A 19793-nucleotide genomic window follows, 5' to 3' on the forward strand; every position below is an offset into this window, starting at 1 on the left:
ATTACTCTAATAAATCTCCAGCCAGGCCCAGGCTCACCTCTGCTCACCTGCAGCCCAGCAGGGCCCCCAAGCTGACTCGGGAGGACTCCCAAGCACCCCAATACAAAAGAAGGCTCCTTAGTCAGATTTTGATGGCCTTTTTGTCTGTCCGCTTGTTTCTGCATGCTGTGGGCATACATAAGATGTGTTTCTAAGACACACTATGCTTGTGGGGATCTGACAGTCATTGCTGCATTCCAAGAGTTTAATGAAAGATGATAATTCAGGAGCCTTAAAAACAGCCCAAAACTACTATCGTCAAGACAGCAAACATTTAACAATTGTGAAATTTTACTTTGCGTTTCCATGAGGGGAAATTTCAAAACATACATCTTTCTGGTGCTGGAAAAAATCAAGACTGTATACCTCAAAATATACAACTTCCTGCTGGAGGTCCTTACCTGAGGAGAGTCTACAAACTTCCTCCACGTGTCACCCTTCCTCCCTCCCTTCATCCATCCATCCATCCATTCATCCATCCATCCATCCATCCATCTCTTCTGTCTCTCTCCAGGAAAAACTGACTGTGAACCCACAGACCAAGCAGGGGTAGAAGAAAGAACCCTAAGAGAAAAACAATTCTGGGTGATTTGAAGGGAGGGGCCCCACAGGCAAATGACTGGAGTGTGCAGGGCGTTGGGGGTATCACTTCCTTTGTGCCTTCTCCCTGGGGCCGAGTTCTGCTCTCAGCATCACAGCCTTCCCGTGGAAAGCAGAAGTGGTCCTCCCTCTCCAGAGAGCCTCTCAGAGACCAGTTTCTCCATTCCCTCTGCCCCGTGGGAGTTGACACTTACAGGAAGAGTGGGGCACCCACTTAAACCAAACACCATACAGCCATCAGGGCTTCGGGAAACAGAGTGAACACTGGTCCACCTCGACAGTCTCCCTGTGGACTCTCAGCACTTAGGAGTGGCCCCTCCAAGTTGGTATAGCTTCCCATGAAATGTTTTCCTAGTATAGAGAAAGGAGGGAACTTTCTGAGAGTAGCTTCCAATCAGTGTGGCCTAGAGTTAGAAAGTTGGCAAGGGAAGTTTCAGATCTCACAGACAGGTGAGGGTGGACACAAAAGGCAATAATGATTTGAAATGTATAAAGCTTAGGAAAGAAGCCGGGCGTTGGTGGTGCACGCCTTTAATCCCAGCACTTGGGAGGCAGACGCAGGTGGATCTCTGTGAGTTCAAGGCCAGCCTGGTCTATAGAGCGAGTTCCAGTACAGCCTCCAAAACAATACAGAGAAACTCTGTCTCGAAAAACCAAAAAAAAAAAAAAAAAAAAACAAAGCTTAGGAAAGAAAATAAACTAAAAAACAGTCTAGGCTACACATATAAGAAGGCTTCTCGTTGGTTGATAAGACATTTAGGAAACTGCCTCTCAAACTCCTGTGTGAGTGAGTCAGACACGGTGGTACACACCTGTAATCTCAGCACTTAAGAGGAGGCAAGCTTTACCAGGAGTTCAAGGTCATCCTCAGCCTCACAGTGAGTTTGAAACAAGTCTGGAACCTTTGAGACCAGGTCTTAAAAGTGATTTTCGCATCTGTGTGGTTTTATGGGACAGCATTTAGGGATAGCAACCTTCTGAACGGTGGCTGTGGCTGTATTAATGAGGACAAATAAAACCCTTTCCCTAATTGGCCAACTAGCATCATGCCAGCCACGAGGAGGGTGCGTTTGTGAGACGAAGAAGTCACACTGCAAATGTATTGCAGGCTGATGGAACACTGTGAAGTCAGCAGGACCAGCAGAGAACTGTGTCCTGACTGTGAACTCAACTTCAAGAAACGGTTTCATCGCCAACAACAATTTCAATGGCTTATCCTATAAGAAGGGAAAATGAAAGCCAGAGCAAAAAGGGCGGGGGGGGGGCTCAAAAAATAAAGAGCTAAGGCTATGGCAGACTCTAGCCGCCAGAATTTGATTTAATTATTTAAGCTTGTATTCAACATTACAGAAAGTCCTTCTAAATAACTTGAGACAAAGATGAGAGAAGGCCTAAGTCTTGACACTGGCCTGTCACACAGTTTCTCACCCCTCAAGTAACACCCCATCTTCTAAATTTGAGTGTCTTCCTCAAATGGGAACTTAAATGTTGGAAATGATGACACAGTTTACTCAAAATTTCACAATCTAAGCATCAGGAAACTGGGCAGCTGTAGAAATATTTCAGTATTTCTGACTGGAAAAGAAACTTCCTCTTCCATTTCCTTCTCTTCGTTATTAGCTCTCAGAGCTGGGAAGCAATGACTATAGCAAGATGAATACTGGGCCAGCCACTGGCTTGCCCACAGCAGGCACTCAGAAAATCAGGCACGGCTTCGACATGGATCCTACAGGCTTTCTGTCTCCATCTGGAATAACAGTCTTGTTATAACAGTTACGTAGAGTTGGCAGAGTTCTTGGGCAAGGTGTTTCTAGCAATGGCAGGGAGAAGTCTGTTGACAGTCTTCGGACATTGCTGGCTAATTAGTGTCATAAGCAAGGCTGTGCCAGCAGACATACAGGGTTACCTTAGCAGTTATTGTGGATTTCCCTCACTAAAGAGGAAATGGTACTGAAAACACGGGAGATGGCTTCGTGGAGATCCACTCCTACATATCCCCATACGCACTTCAGAAAACTACCAAATAGGTAAAGAAAATTACTCCCCGATTCTCTTTCTCAAATATGTACTAAGTAATAATTTTATTTTAAGTAGTTGCTACTGCAAGGCAGGAGCAGTCAGAACACATACCTGTAATATCCAAAGACCATTTAACCTTTCACCTCAGACAAGTGCCTCTTTTTATAACATCAGAAAGGCTCCAGCCTGGATCCATTGTCAATGTGTCACTGAATAATTTCCTACTGATTGTGGTGGCCCTTCAATGTTGCATAAGTGTATGCATCCTAGGGATCATTGGTCCCAGTGAGATGTAACAATGTCTTATACTGTGTATGTGTGCATATTGTATTCTGATTTATGAAATCAGTGTAGGCTTATATGTGATCACATGGTGTCATTTTGCTAACTGACATCTCTAATCAGATCTTCTGTAATTTATCTCTGAACACAAACACTAAGGTCTTCAAAGTCACTCATCTGCAAAGCTGGGCAGGGCTACTCTTTGTGCTGAAGGGGAGTCACTAGCAGTGGAAGGGGGAGCATTACAAAGCACCAGGGACTCTAAGATAAAGAGTGTGACTCCCTCTGCAGAGACTGTCTTACTGCACATCAAGACCTCCTCCAAAGACACAGAACTGCCCACAACTGGGATTTCCAGAGCCAATGTCTTCCCACCCTTGTTACAGAAAGACAGAGGGGCCGGAAGCTTGCGGCTCAGAGTGTCCAATGGGGCACACCTTCCTGCCTCCTTCCAAGCAATCTCCTCTGAGCACCTATCAAGCACCAGTCACCTTCATTTTGGACAAAAGAGATAAAGTTGTTGTCTTGGCATTGTCATTTCAGGATGAACAGTCTATAAACATGGACCTATCCCAATATAACTGCTGCTGCCCATGAGGAAACACTGACTCAATACATGGCAAGTGGGTGTTCTAAACTTTCAACTCTGACAAATGGTGCCTGCACCACACATCAGGATTCCTGGACCCTGGCCTCTCTTCCTTCACACCTGCCGGCCTCTTCCCTGGCTCAGAAGACCACCAGACTCACAGCCCAAGAGACTCCATCACCAAAGGCTCTTGTGAGCCAAATTTAAAAAACAAAAAACAACAAAACCCCAAATCACCACGCTTAGCCCCAAATAAGAGTCTGGATAGGCAGTGTTGGGGGAGGAAGGGTTCCCCTCACTGAAAAAGGGCTAGAGAAGTTCCTGCACCCCGCAGGGTAGAGCCTGTTTCCCTAAAAAATGCAGAGAAAACACCCTACAGCCAGGTGAGCTTCAGGAGCAAGGCAGGAGTCCAGCGTCTCCCGTGCTAGCTCAGGGCCTCACGGTGGAATGAGGGAATCAGGAAGCCCTGGGACAGCACACCTTTCAGGTCTTTATTAGGCAGATTTTTCAAAAGTCAGACGGCTCGTCTTTACCGTCAGTGTACCAAGTGACATTTACATAACGCGGCGTAAGTCCGAGACTTTCAGTGTACTGAACCTATCGGGTAGGTTCATTCTGAATTACGAGGAAACCCAAACCGGCAACTTCAATAATCCGCAGTCACACACAGCTGCGAGGCTGCATGGCCTAGATTCCCACCTGCATTCTGAGTGGCAAGGAAGTTGAGCGGATTGGCATCGTTAACACAAACATGGATACTCAACGGGACAACCACAAGCGCCCTGAGCAGCGGGGTTATTGGAAAAAACACTACATAAACAGCATGGGGAAGCCACTACAGCCAGTCAAGATAAGGCAGGCGAGTGGGAACTGTCACATACACCCTTCCCCCAGCCCGAAGGAAAGGCATCCCTGAATTCTTAAAATAACTCTAGCTTCCTCTTGGCCAAGGCGGCGGACGACTCCGCTGCCGGCGGAGAGAAACCCGGCTCCGCGGGAGGTCGAGCTCCAGGCTCTGCGGTAGCCGCTCGACGTCACCACCTTGCCCCAGTCACCAGGGACCACAGCCAACCGCCAGCCTTAGAGAGGACCAGGACCAAACCCCCCTTCTCATCCCTGGGGACCCAGGGTCTTGCCGAACGACCAAATAGATAGTGCATCCCAGGTGACCCCCTGCAGAATCCCCGCCCGCTCCTTTCCGACTGGACCAAGGCTTCCCTGTCACGGAACAGAAGCCGGAGTGCGGCCCGCAGGTGGCCCACGCCAGAAACCCAGGGACGCCCACTCTGTGCGCACCTCCCACCACGCCCCCGCGCCGCTCGGCTGAGGACACCTGCGGAGCCGCCGCCCCCGCGTCCCCGCTCGACCGAGTCACAGTCACCCCGGGCTGGTGGCATCTAAATGCTCTCACCACCCGGGGTGAGCGCCGACAAGAAACGGCGCGCGACCTTTGCTGCCGCCGCTGTTGCTGTGCCAAATCCCCGGGTCCCTAGCCAAACAAGCGACCTGTGCTTCGTCAGTGGCCTAGCCCCGGCTCTCTGCCCGGTCCACCCTTGGCGCCCACCTCGCGTTCGAGCCCCTGACTCACTCGCTCGCGGTGGAAGTTTCAGGGCGGCGGAACTCCACGGTGACTTAAGTTCAAAGCTGCGCTCACGACGGGACGGCCCTGCGGAGCCCGCCTGGGAAGCAGCTGCCGGCCCGGGTCGCAGGACGCGTGGCCGGCGCTTGCGGGCACACTGCGCGGGGAACAGTGCCCGGCCTGCAGCAGGCTACTAGCTGCAGAGCGACGGCCGGGAGGCGCCCCGGGCCCGGCTCGGTGGGAGAGGAACTGGCTGTCGCTGGGCTCGGCCAAGAGGTCCCAGCTACTTCCTGGTGTTCGGATTTGCATACTGTGCTGGGAGGGCGGGGGAAGTGACCGTTTGGTTCCTGTCCAAGGTTTGGTATTTTGTGTGGCCATCGCACAGGGTTTTGCAAGCAATCAGACTTTGGAGACAGGGCATGCAGGCTGGGAGAGTAGGGGTAGCCTCGGAACTGGCATTCTTCCTTAGGAAGATCTGGGGGACCTCAGTAGTCGAGAAAACTTCCACACCGCTTTGCCTTTCCTTCCCACCCAATTCCTCAACGGGTCAGAAGTGGTGTGTGCCCGAGAGCAGAGGTAGCAGGCTCGGAGTACTGCGGTGTTTGGAGCTTTCCTCTGAGAAAGGGGTACCAAAGAGTTGATGCTCAGGGGCTCTTTAATCAAAACAGAGCAAATTCCTTAAAGGTGTGCGAAGAGTGCTCAAGACTTTCACTGGAGTGAGGAGTAGGGACTAGCTGTGGAGTTAAATGGCCTGGCAATTGCTGAAAGCCTGTTTCTCCAGGAAAATGACCTAACTTAGACTACTTAGCTGAAGTCAGCTCACGCTGATTAGCATGTGGTCATGGGAGCTGTGAATGTATTCCTGCAAACACTGTGTCCCTACCTGTACACAATGCTTGGCGTGCAGTAGGTGCCTAGGTTAGTGACTGTTGCGAGATTGCTTGTTCAAACAAAAGTTTCGACTTGACAAACTCCTCTTACTGAACCAAGGTACACAATTAGCCTCATGATGCTCACTTATGCTAATCTGACTTCTGTTTCCTCGGACCCCAACACTGCAATACTTTGTAGAATTAACAAGAAAAGTGTGGACACTATAGGAGACTTTGTATATTAATAGTTGAGAGCAGATGGGAATCAGACATGGCTCTAAACACTTGCATTTTTGTATGTGCAATGTGGATAACTGCTTCCCCCAGTTGCTGTCCAGCAGGTCAGACCATCTACCTTGTAACAAAGTTCAGGCAAGCAGTCGTTTGTTACTAAAAAAAGGACTAACACTTGCACACTTGCAAGCATAACGATGCATCTCCTTTTTTTTTTTTTTTTTTTTTTGGTTTGATTTGGTATTTTTCAAAACAGTGTTTTTCTCGATAGACCTGGCTGTCCTGGAACTTGCTCTGTAGACCAGGCTGACTTCAAACTTGGAGATTTGTCTATCTCTGCTTCAAAAGTGCTAGGATTAAAGATGTGGGCCCTCACTACCGGGCACATCCACTTTTTACTACCAGGGACTGCATAGATGAAGATGGTGCCAGCGATTATAATGGAGCCAAAAATCTCTATGGTGTCATAGCTGCTATACTTCTCATGGTGTGTCGTACAAGGCAGTTCTCCAGTGTTTGAGGTTAGTCAGTAGCAGTCTTATGTTGTTTACCATGACTCCTGACTGCTTCAAGAAGGACACAGAGTGGGCAACCTGGAGCACTTAGGTCTAAATTCGTGTACCGCATGATGTCCACACAAAGACAAAGTCATGTAAGGACACATTTCTCAGAGTATCCCTGTCACTAAGCCACAGGTGACTGTACCTCCTTAATAGGAAACAGCAGGAGAGTGGTTATTCCTATAGTGAATGTTACTACTGTCACTTTCCTGCTGGAGAGTAGCCAGTGGGTTACTGGGAATCTACTGTGCCTATAGAGCAGGGTTTCTCAACTTGTGGGTCATGACCCCTTTAGAGGTCAAACAACCCTTTCACAGGGGTCACCTAAGACCATCAGAAAATACAGGTATTCACATTATGATTCATAACAATAGCAAAATTACAGTTATAAAGTAGCATTGAAAATAATTTTATGGTTGGGGATTGCCACAACTTGAGGAACTGTATTGAAGGGTCACAGCATGAAGAAGGTTGAGAACCACTGTCTAGAAGAATTCACCACCTGATAATCCATGTCCTGTGCTTTTTTTGAATGACCTCTTCAATAAATTGACTCTAAGTAATAACATTCTTACAATGAGTCCTTAAAGTTTTGCCTAATGGCGTGTGTCAAACAAGAATAGCATTAAATTATTTGGCAATGACTGTCTCTGTTGCCTTTTCCACTCTCCTGGGAATCTTCTTCCAGAGGTCTAGATTTCTGAGTCCAATGTGGGCACTCAAAAACTCTTTGCACGAGCTCCTGGGTGACTCTTGTGAGAAGAGGCAGGGTGGACACAAAGATTCCCTTTGACTCTTGTAAGCCTGGCCAGAAACCCATGTGACCCAAGTGGCAATACCACAGAGGAGCAGTGACAAGTTGAAATCATGTTAGTGGTTACAGTGTCCCCATGGCCAGACTTACAGAGACCAATCAAGTAAGTCAGTCTCTGAAGGGACATTCGCCAATTCTCAAGGCCCCCAGATTGCTATAGCAATCAGCCGCCATTGGGACCCCTGGGAAAGACTCAACCAAATGCAAGTTGCTTGTTTGCAGTGTGGGTACAATTGGCATAAAGCCTGCTGGCTCAGGAAGTGCATGTTACAAAAATGAGAAGGTTCACTTGTCTGAAATGGTTCGGAAGAATTTTACAGGGGAAATGAGTATTGATTCAACCAGATTCTCTGGAAGGAAGGTGACTAGTGACCCCTTTGTGGTAACCAGAAGAGTGGGCAGGTTCTTCAGTGAACCTCCTATTCAACCCTCATGACCATGGGTTTTACACTGTGTAGGCGAGAAGGCTCAACATAGGTAGGCAACTTGTTCCAACTACCTCTGTAAAGTGGTTAAGTTGGATTTGAACCCTGTTCTGTGTGGATGACATCAAAGCTGACTATGAAATCATTTTCCCAGCCTGAGATGCCACAGGCACAGCAAAGCCCTAGGAAGCCCCAGACTTGCTCAGTTTCTCAAAGCAAATGAGAAGAAGTCCAGCTCCAAAGCATGTTAGCCTGACATTATGAAGGAACAAACAAACTACCAAACAATACATTGTTAGACCTGAGCCACATAGTAATGATTATGACACCAATAACATAATTATAGTTTGAAGCTTATTAAAGCTAATCTGTCATTTGATGACACACAGAAATGTACTGCGCTATAACTAGACCAAAACAGTGAACTACACATTAAAAATTGCCTCATATAGTCAGATTAGAGGTTTCCAGGGTCCACCCAGGGCTGTCTGGAAGGTAAGAGGAAGAAGCAGCGTGACCATGATTGCTCCTTCTGAGGCAGGGCGGCTCCAGTGACCTTCCCACCTTTCCTTCCCTCTGATCTTCAGCGTGGGGGCCCCTTCTCCTCCTCTATCAAACTGGCTCCCTGACCTTGGTACCTGCTGTGCCCTTGGTTCAAATTCTACAAATGCCAAACCTGGTTTCTAAGCAGCTTTATGGCCTCTAGAGACACATTTTAGTTTCTGTAGACATCATTTCGGAGTTACAGGACAGCGTCTAAGGGAACACAAAGCATCACCATGTCCTTTTCCTGCTTCTCCCACTATTAATGTTTACCCCTACTTTCTTCCCTTAGCACTGTCCTCCCTCTCACTCCTTCCATCCACCATTCTCTCTGAACTGTTACCTGACTGCTACGGGAATAACAACCTTTGCTCTGTAAACATTTCCTCCTGAATTTAAAATATGATACCCGGAGCTGGAGAGGTGGTACCTCAGTTAAGAGCACTGGATGTTTTTGCAGAGGACCCTGGTTCGGTTCCCAGAGCCCACATGGTGGCTCGCAACCATCAGTAGCCACACACAAGCATCAGCTGTTTTGTAGACTTCTCTCCAAGCTTAGTATTCCCTCACAATTCAGATGCTATCTCTTTGGCATGGGACCTCCATCATAAGGTGCTTTTTATTCTTCTCAGTACAGGAGGGCATCAGAAGGTACAAAGGGCTCATAGCTCCATCTTTCCCTAGAAAGGTTAACTTTGATCACTTGGCTAAGCGGATCAGTCCATTTCTTTCAGAGAGGGGCTTGGACACTATAACTTTTCCATTTTTCACCAAACTTTCACCCACTACCATGAACATTCCCTGACAATCCTTGCCTGGATCAGTCATTACATGATGGTTGTCAAACGTCACATGCCTACAGCTTTTTGAACAAAAAAGAGCTCAAAAGAATTAGAGTGTCAGTTAAATAAAGTAGATTTTGAAGCATAAATGACAAGAATCAAGGAGAAGGCATAAAAATCACCCAGTTTTCAAAGCAGTTTCCCAGTGTGGTTTAATTAGAGAGCTATTACCGCTATGAAAGTAGCTGGATGGAGCAAAAGTCATGCAGGAAGCTGGCATTGGGAGGAGGCTGGTGCTCACTGGAGGAAGACACGGCAGCCCGAGGTTGGCACTGACTAGGAAGAAACTACTGAGAGACACTTCCCATGGGAGAAAACATGGCCACCTCCAGAGGCAACCCTGATACACAGACTTTGATCGTAAAACATGGAGAAATGCTTGATTCCTGCTGGAAAATGTAGCTCCAGTAACTATTGCCTTGAACGTCTCAAGGACAGATAAGTCTGTTGACACATAGGCATTGAGAAAAGACTCCACAGGAAAAGAAGATGACAACCCGTCCTCAGGCAGGACCAGTAGCATTGCAGAGATGCAGGCCACAGATGCAGAAAGGGTTGAGCTGTGGTGCCCTTTCCCCATCCTCTTCATCTGCCCTCTCCTCTTCCTCCCCTTCCTCCTCCCCCCTCTTTCTTCCCCCTCTTCCTTTGTTCCTTTTGTTCTTCCTCCTCCCTCCAATTCCAGGGCCCCATGCATGCTCCTTAGCCCAGCACTCTGCTACTGAGCTACATGCCTGGCCCTGACTGTCTTCTAGGTTCTCCTCCTCTCCCAGGGTAGTTATGTATAGTGTGGCATGACTTAGCATCTGGGTGGGGGGATTGCCAGCAAGCTGGGTTCTGCCCTCAGAGCTGTAGGGCATGTCTGTGTCTCGAAATCTCCTGCTACATCCAGCTCCCATCTGGAAGCTGACCTAGCACAAGCTTCCTAGGTACTAGCCTTTCTCAGCTCTAAGAACACGGATGTCTCCACCCTATCCATTCCCCTCTCCTTTTTTTATTTCACATTCCAGAGATTAACTTTTTAAACAGACCTGACAGCTCACTGATCATAACCTGACACTACCCTGACAACTTTTCCTCCACTAGAAGTCCCCCTGCTTAATAACAAGTTATTTGCCTTCTGTCATTCTCCTGAGGGACAGCCCACCATCCTCCTTTCTGGACATTGTGGGCAAACTGACCAGTGATAGCAAGAGTGTTAGTGAAGCAGTCCTCACAGCTAATGATACAGCCAGTTTTCGGTACAAGAGTCTAGCCAGTTTCCTAGCTTTTCCACATACTCATTCCATCATGGCTCCATGATGTGGTGTGCCTCTGTAGTGAATTGTGCCTTTTTTTTTAAGATTTATTTATTTATTATGTATACAGTGTTCTGCCTGCATATCAGAAGAGGACGCCAGATCTCATTATACATGGCTGTGAGCCACCATGTGGTTGCTGGGAATTGAACTCAGGACCTCTGGAAGAACAGTCAGTGCTCTTAACCTCTGAGCCATCTCTCCAGCCCCTGTGAATTGTGCCTTTTGCACTGAAATTCCACTCTGTCTGCTTCAGCCAGCTCTGCCATTGTAGGTATAGAGCGCTATACTAGCCTGTGGTTTTCTTTGAGATAAGGTTATATAACATAGCCTAGATGACCTTACACTTGTAATTCTCCTGCCTCTGCCTTCTAAGTATTGGAATTCCAGGCATAAACCGCCATGCCCATCCATATCAACCTTTCATGCTGAGCCACTGAGAGTCTGAGATGCTGCTGCCTCTCACTCCTGGGTCCACCTTCTCAGGTAGCTCTATTTTCATTCACCAAGACCCGCCTGTGTACCAGGAACAAGAGGAGGTGTTGTAGCCAATTCTTTTTCTTTTCTTTTCTCTTTTTTTCTTTTGATACAGTATCTCACTATGTAGCCCAGGCTGGCCTTGAACTCACTGTATAGCCTAGGTTAGCCTGAAACTCAGGACCATCTTCCTCCATCAGCGTTGAGTTATTGATCATCATTGGTGAACACAGCCAGATGAGGATGTTGACATAATGCTGATACCTTTCTTTATCTTACTGTTCTTATCTTCATTGACCAGTTGTATAACATTTTTATGTGTATATGTATATGTACACATGGGTGTCCATATTTGCCCATCTTGAATGTTCAGTTTTCCAGCCCACATTATCTTTGAATAAACTTAACATCTGATAGAACTTCTGATTTTGTGCTGCTGGAAGACATCAACTGAATCTGTCGAACATACTTTGTTTAATACTGATTCTTGAACATTGCCGACATTGTTGTGAAGCAAGATGTATGCCTCAGTGGCTAGCTGCTTAATGATGTCATGCATCCTGGAAAGTGTCAAGGAGACCACCATGGCTTCATTGTGATCACTTGTCACTCTGTATCTCCACCTCTAGAAAACTACAGAGCATTTGACCTTTCCTCCGGGGCACTTGGTAGAAACTCAACTGCCTTCCAGAAGGCAGAGTTCTTCCCAGGGTGGGTTTAGGGTTTTCTTTGACTCTGGGTGTGTCTCTTTGTAGATCTAAATAGTTTATGCATATGTGTTCCTTGGGAAATCCTGTTAGTTTTAATCATTTATTGTTAGGCTTTGAGACTGTCACTCCCCCAAGCTGTACCCTCCTATGCTAATTAGTAGTTGGCTCTTACTTAGGGATTCTTCAGCTCTGATGATAGGTAAGACTCAAAGGTACAAAAGGAGAAGTCCATCACAAAGGTAGAATTTCAGACAGTTCTTAATTACCCCACTTCACAACAGGAGAGTCTTGACCAAACTAACATTATTTGAAATCTGGATAACAGTTTACAGGATCCACAGATAGTAGAAGAGGTTGTTCTGAATAAATTGTGCTTTCATTGACTTTGCCCATCTATACAGAATCACATTAAGTCTGTACACATCCTGGAGATGGGATAGTCGAGTAACCCAATTTTCTAATCCATTTGTTAAGTGTGTGGTTGCCAACTTGATAAACTTGATTGGATGAAGAAATGCCTAGGGTTTTGGGGGACGCACACCCTTTGATGTGGTCTTGAGGTATTTCCAGAGATGATCAACTGCGAGAAGGACAGCTTTTGGAAGCTGTCAGCACCATTCCATGGGCTGGGGCTCAGCAACCAGTGAGAAGAAAAGGAAGCTAGCAGCTGAGTTCCAATACCCTCTCTCCCCTGCTTCCTGGTGTGTTGAGTTGCTATACATTCCTACTGTCCACCACCATGCCTTCCATGCCATGAGGGACAGTAGCCTCTCAAAGCATGAATACAAAGAAATCCTTCTCCCTTTAAGTTGCTTCTGGTCAGATATTTGTGTGATTGTAGGAGCAATGCGGAGAGTTTGGACATGGGGACCAGTATATCTCTAGGATGATGTAAGAAAAGCTTTAAGGAGAAATTTGGTGACAATGAGGAGGATCGTAGCATCAACAGAAACGTAAACAATGACAGTCACAAGCTTTCTGAGACCAAGGACACATAATCTGGCTACATTCTGCCTGTATTTTGCAAACTTGAGTGAGACTGAATTCAAACGTAATGGGCTCATTTGGTGTCTGTGCTGGTGGGACCGAGACTCTGCTCCATACTCACAGCTAAAGAAGTTCCCTTCAGATCTTAGGATCCTCCATCCAGGTAAAGCCAGAGTCTTGACTTGGTTGTAGCCAAGAATTTCAGTGCAAGGCAGTATGAAACAGAACTGGCATTATAAAACAAGATTTTGTTTTGTTTTTTTCTGACAAAGGGTTCTCTGTAGCTTTCAGACCTTCTCCTTGTGTGCAAATGAGTTTGCACTGCTATCATAAGGAGCCTTTAGTGGATAGGCTCTTATCCTCACCACGCCTCCCTTAAAGTCCAACACTCTTCCTCAATGATGCCACTTTCCTGAACAATCATAGAGACTTTGTCATTACAAATCTCAGCAAACATACTGAGTAATACCAGCCCTAACCTGAACGTCATGAGTTGTGAAATCTCCTCACCAAAGGAAGTAGGACAGAGAAGCAGAGACAGTTATGAGGCCATGAGGAGGAAGGAGCCTCTTGCTAACTGAGAACCAAAACTTCTAGCACAGGGACAGAGAGATGGTTCAGCAGGTAAAGGCACCAGTCACAAAGCCTGATGACCTGATTTCAATCCCTGTGCCAGCATGGTGGAAGGAGTAGAAGGCCCACCACTCCTGCAGGTGGCCCTCTGACTTCCACAGGCACGCACACACGCACACACACACACACACACTCACATATACAGAAATAAATAAATGTAAAAAAATTCAAAATGATTAACCTTTGCTGTGAAGGTGGTGCTGGATACATTTATGTCCACTTGATACAAACTATAGTCATCTGAGGGACGAACACCTCAATTGAGATAAGAACAAGCTGTGGGCCAGCATTTTCTTAATTAGTGATTGATGGGAAGGGTTCAGCCTACTGTGGGTGGTGCCATCCCTGGGACTGTGGTCCTGGGCTCTTTAAGAAAGCAGGCTGAGCAAGCCATGTGGAGCAAGCCAGTGAGTAGCATTCCTCCATGGCCTCTGCATCAGATTCTGCCTCCAGGTTCCTGCCCTGTTTGAGTTCCTGTCCTGCCTTACTTCAATGATGAACTATATTGTTGAAGTACAAGCCAAATAAACCCTTTCATACCCAACTTGCTTCTGGTCATGGTGTTTTATTTGTAGCAATAGAAACCCTGACTTAAGACAGTTCTTGACACTGAAACTATATTCCTATATAGAGAATGTTAAGAATCACACTTAAGGCCTAAACATCTGTGGTCTTCAAGTATGGCCTAAACCCTTTCTGAGATATTTTCTAGGACTCTTACAAACAAGATTGAACTTTTTGTTTACAATAAAATCATTTTGTGAGCTGGAGAGACGGCACAATGGTTAAGAATATTCACTGTTTTTCCAGAGGACTTGGTTCAATCCCTAACACCTCCAGGTAGGCTCACAATCCTGTGTAGCTCACCTCAGGAAATGTGATGCCTTCTTCTGGCCTCCAAAAATGCTGCATACACGTGGTACAAAGCAGCCATACACACAAAATAATAAAATACCAATTAAAAAATTAAATCTAAACTTATTTTGCAACCCTTGTAACCTAAGTCTTTACCTAGACAACTTTAATCCTGTCCAATTCACAGAAACTGCCCTATTATGTCATTTAGATTCCTTAGGAAACCATTAGAGATAAAACTTCAAAAGCCAAGAAAAAAGGAGTATATAGCTACTGTAAATACACTTCATTGAAACTCTGAGAATCCCACACCAATGGGGTCAGGTGTGTCTTTCTTCCAGGGTGCCTCTTTCTTTGGATCCTCATGCTTAAAATCTATATTAAAATCTTGTTTTATGACATGTGGTGGTGATTCACGCCTTTAACCCTAGCACTTGGGAGGCAGAAGTAGGCAGATCTCTGTGAGTTCGAGGCCAACCTAGTCTATAGAGCAAGTTTCCAGACAGCCTCCAAAGCTTCAGTGCACTCTGCTGGAAAGCAGCTGCCTAGGACAGGTCCTGCATCCACTGTGAAGGATAGGAAGTCACTCTAGCTATGGTCTCAGAGAGCTGGTCAGCATGTCGCCCCTCTGATGCTGACACTGAAGCTTTACAACAAGGTTCCTGGAGCCAACACATGTGTAACAGGGATGTATAGGTTGCACAGAGCTTCTGAATGGGCTGTGGAGCTCTGGAGGTGAAGCCTGAGTTACAATGGAGAACCTGGGATAGCTACTGAAGAAACTGCAAGCTGGAAATTGTTGGGGACTATTATTTTAAGGTGTGTGACTTTTGTTTATGCTACATTTGTTCAGCTCTATGAAGCTGTGTTTCTTTGCCTGTCTAAAACACCTGGTGGTCCTAATAAAGAGCCGAATGGCTAATAGCCAGGCAGGAGCAAGGATAGGTATGGCTGGCAGGCAGAGAGGATAAATAGGAAGAGAAATGAGGAAAAGAAGAGCAATGAGAGGACAAGGAGAGGAAGGCATCAAGGGTCAGCCACCCAGTCAGCCACAGAGTAAGTAAGAAGGAAAGTTAGATATACAGAAGTAAGAAAGATGAAAGCCCAGAGGCAAAATGTAGACTGGATAATTTAAGTTAAGGAACGTTGGCAAGAAACAAGGCAAGCTCAGGCCAGGCACTCATAACTAGGAGGAAACCTCTGTGTGTGACTTACTTGGGAGCTGGGTCGTGTCTCCCCCTCAAAAAAGAGTGAAACATCTAATATAGGAAATCGAACTAGCATAAGAGAGGTGTGTTAGTTAAGGTTCTCAAATGGAGCAAAAATGACAAAATGGATGCATGTCTATATTAAAAGGGGATTTGCTAGACTGGCTTACAGACTGTGTCTAGTGAAGTCCAACAACGGCTGTCAAAAATCACTGGTTGTTCAGGCCATGAGGCTGGATGTCTCAACTGGCCAGTTCGGCTCTGGAGTCCTAGAAGATTCTTGCACAGCTGATGAGCTTCAGTCTATGTTGGAATCTCCAAGAAATTAGTTGTAAAGTAAAGGCAAAGGGGTGCCTCAACACCAGGATGGAGAGTGAGAGCCAGAACAGGAAAACCAGAAGTTCCTTTTATCCATGTCCCTTTATGTGGGCTGCTCCTAGAAGGTACAGCTCTTACTTAGAGTGGATCTTGCTGCCTCAGGTAATCTGGTCAGGCAAATCCTCCAGAGCCGTGCTCAGCAGCTTGGATTCAGTTGATTCCAGTGGACAGCCAAGATTAGCCAACATGGGGGGGGGCACATGTGATTTAGACCACAGTGCTGGAGGGATGGATCTTCCCGAGATGTTAGAAACCAGATAATTCCAGCATGAGCTAATGTGGCAGACAGACATGGAGCTCAGGGGTTTGTGCTTGCCTACTAGGTTTTGGTCTTATCTTTCTTTGTTATCTTCCGACTCTCCCTTCTAATATACATTGAAAATATATAATAGTTTTTAAAAACTGGGACTCATGGCTAAGAGTTTGTCTTGAGTCTCAGTGTGACTTTGGACTTTCAGTGTTGAAACTGTAAGACTATGGGGCCTGAATGCATTTTGCATTATGAGATGGTCTTGAGCCTATGGGGATCAGAAGCAGGTTATGGTTTGCATGTAAAAACAACCCAACAGGTCAACATATTTGAACACCTAGTCTCCAGGGGGTAGTACCGTTCGGGAAGGTCGTGGATCTGTAAGAGGTGGCAGCTAGGTAGAGGAAGTGAGTCATTAGGGAAGGCCTTGAGGGTTATAGCCAAACTCTGTTTCCTGGTCCCCTGAGGCGTGAGCGAGCAGCCTCCATATGCTTCCACTGTCACGAAGCATCCTGTCCCAAGCCTTCCAGGCCATGATGAATTGTATACCTTCGAGCCAAAAATCCTCTGAGCCAAATAAGGCTTTCGTCACTGTAGCAGCAGGAAAGATAAGTGATGGAGAGGTGGTGTTGCAATATGAGTGGACACACAAGGAGAGGAATGCGTCCAGTTAATGCTCGAGCATGTAAGATCCGAAGGGTGTTTTTGTCACTTTCCCATTTTGTTTTCATTCCCGTGTCTCCCTTACTCTCTGTCTTACTCACTCTTCAAGGACCAGTTTAAATGCCACATTATCAAAGAAAGCTTTTCAGCTGCATCACACTTCCTTATTCTTTGAAACCCTGTGGCAAGTTGGCTTTACTGCTTTCGACAGTGTCACTATATAGCCTTATTCTAACCCTGTTATTCACCTGAGTGCACCACACAGTGAAGAGGCATTCAGATGGCCTTCATTCACTAACCTAAGCATTAAACTCAGCTTACATAAGCAGAATCTGTTTGTTGTAACTTATTTAAGTGATCGGCATATGATAAAGAGGATATTGCTACTGTGTTGAGAGTCAAAGAAGTGACTTTTGGCTTTGGTTCATGAGGGAAAACTATGTTGCTGTTGCTTTGAGGCAGGGTCTCACTATGTCATCCTGTAATTCTCTATGGAGACCAGGCTGGCCTCCAATTCTCAGATTCACCTGCTTTTGACTCCTGAGACGTAGGAATAGAGGCATGTGCCATCATGACTGACTCCTGGGGAACCCTGGTGGTGATCTAGTCCCCGATCTGCTTCAGGTTCTGGGTAAGTCCCTAGTGTACATCAGGTCTCTACATCCTGGAACTGGCTCTGTAGACCAGGCTGGCCTCAAACTCACAGAGATCCACCTGCCTCTACCTCCCTAGAGCTGGGATTAAAGGTGTGCACCACCACCGCCTGGTTTAAAAACACTTTCTTACATCACCATCCATTCACTAGAACTGAGTCTAAGGATGTAAGAAAAGTTGCCAAGGTCACACAGGTAGTGAGTGAGAGAATCGAAATTTGACTCCAGTTTATCAAGCAGGCCTGTAGCCTCTCCACTGTGCCACCCTGTGCCCCATCTCTCTTTGCACACCCCTCTAAAGCCTTATGGCAAGGTTTCCCCACCCGATCACAAGAGGTTTCCTCACCCCATCACAAGGGGCACCTCCATCTGTGAGTGTGACCACCATGCACATTGTCAGCTCTCTGATGCCTAAAGAACATGTTCTACGGAACTTCACAGAGTCAATCCTAATATTTCTAGTACCATTTTTGAGACTCCTAGTGGAGTTTAGCATATGTAAATTGATCAATGAAAAATGAATAAAATGTTCCCTGACCTAGAAAAATGTGCCTTGTAGCATTCAAAGGTGTCTAGAGAAGCAGAATCAAGAGAATATGAGTGTGTGTGAGTGTGAGTGTGTGTGTGTACATGTATTCATCCTCTCTCTCAATGAGAGAAACACTCCAAGAACTTGGCACCTGGGATTATAGAAGTTGAAGCATAGTCTATCTGTAAGGCATACAACATACTGGAAATCTAAGGGTGGATCAATATTACAGCTCAAGTCCAAGGGCATCTACAGACAGAATTTTCTTCATCAAACCTCTACCCACATGATCCTCCTACCCACACGTGAAGTCTTTAACTGGCTGAATAGGACCTAGCTACACCATGAAGATAATCTACTTTTCATAAAATCTACTGAATGAAATATTCATCTACAAAGTGCCTAAATCTGAATGGAGACTTGGATTACAGTCTGGAAGCATTAACTGGCTCAGTTCCTTTCTAGAAGGAAAGGGCATGGCTATAGAGCCTTCCTTTATTACATGGGGAATTCAGCTATCATCTTATTTTATTATTATTTGAGAATTTCATACTTGCATATAATGTATTTTGACTTGATTTGCCTCCCCCTCTCACTGCCCCCCCAGCTCCTTAACATGACCATCTCCCATTTCATGTCCCTTTTTATTTTTATTTTTATTTTTATTTTTATTTTTATTTTTGATGACTCACTGAGTCCAATCCAAAACCCATTTGTGCATAGGTGTTGGACCATCCACTAGAGTATGGGGCCATACTCCCAAAGAAAAATGCCCCTTCCTCTCCCAGCAACATCAAGGTCAATGGCCAACAGCTTCCCAGTTGGGGGCTGGGGCTTGTGAGCCACTCCCTTATGCTGGAATGTTAACTGACTCAACCTTGCATACCACTTCCAGGATGCCTAGGCTACTGTGATCTCATGAGTGAAAGCATTGTGTCATGTCCCTAGATCTGCATTTCACAGCTCTCCTCCCCATCCTCCAGCTCTTACATTCTTTCCATTCCCCTTCCTGTGATGTTTCATAATCCTGGTATGGGATAAGAGGGGATGGAGGAATATTGATATAGATGTCTTACTTAAGGCTGAGAGCATCCATAGTCACTTGTTCCCAACACTTTGACCAGTTATGAGTCTCGGCATTGACCAGAGGCCACATAAAAAGAAACTTCTTTGATCAAGGTTGAGAACAACACAGATCTATGGGTATAACCATAAATAGTTAGAAGGCAGTTGTGCTAAGTAGCTTTTCATGTATCATGTCAGTTATGCCAAAGTGACTCTCATGTTACACATGCAATTGAGACCTGCTCAAAAATCACATCACTGGTGAGGGGAACATGAGGAATCAGTGTGGGTCCTCTGCTTCCTAGTGACCTCAGCCACCATTCAGTGATGGTATATGTATCTGTCCATATAGACCTTAGATGCAGATTCAGGTGGCCCCATTCCAGGCTGCTGCTATAGGGCACATCCAGGGGGATCCTGCTCTCAAGCTTGACACGTCCTTGCTCCTCTTTGCCTGCCCATGCCTAACACAGTGAGTGGCCCCTAAAGTATCTAGTCAACATCTGTTAGACAAACAAATTGTTCAATATACTGACAATTATATCTACAAACAACATTTTATTTTCATGAATAAGTAAGGCCTAAATTTTAGGGCTATCTGTTGGCCACACAAATCTTTTTTTTTTTTTTTGAAGAGAATGAACATGTATAGAAATTCCAAGGACTCTGTGCCAGTTGAGAAATGCTGGCTT

General features: G+C 45.9%; 1 protein-coding gene across 2 annotated transcripts in view; it reads right to left on the reverse strand.

Moving 5' to 3' along the window:
• Positions 1–5370, reverse strand: part of Lyn (LYN proto-oncogene, Src family tyrosine kinase) — a 113676-nt gene extending 108306 nt beyond the window's left edge. For both annotated transcript variants that reach the window (XM_040741501.1, XM_040741500.1), the window contains exon 1: positions 5118–5370. The gene's annotated coding sequence lies outside the window, so the exon portion shown is untranslated. The remainder of the gene's footprint in view (positions 1–5117) is intronic.
• Positions 5371–19793: the final 14423 nt, after the last annotated feature.

This window comes from Mesocricetus auratus, unplaced genomic scaffold, assembly GCF_017639785.1.
Source record: "Mesocricetus auratus isolate SY011 unplaced genomic scaffold, BCM_Maur_2.0 Super-Scaffold_6730, whole genome shotgun sequence".
In the NCBI taxonomy this organism is placed as follows: Eukaryota; Metazoa; Chordata; class Mammalia; order Rodentia; family Cricetidae; genus Mesocricetus; species Mesocricetus auratus.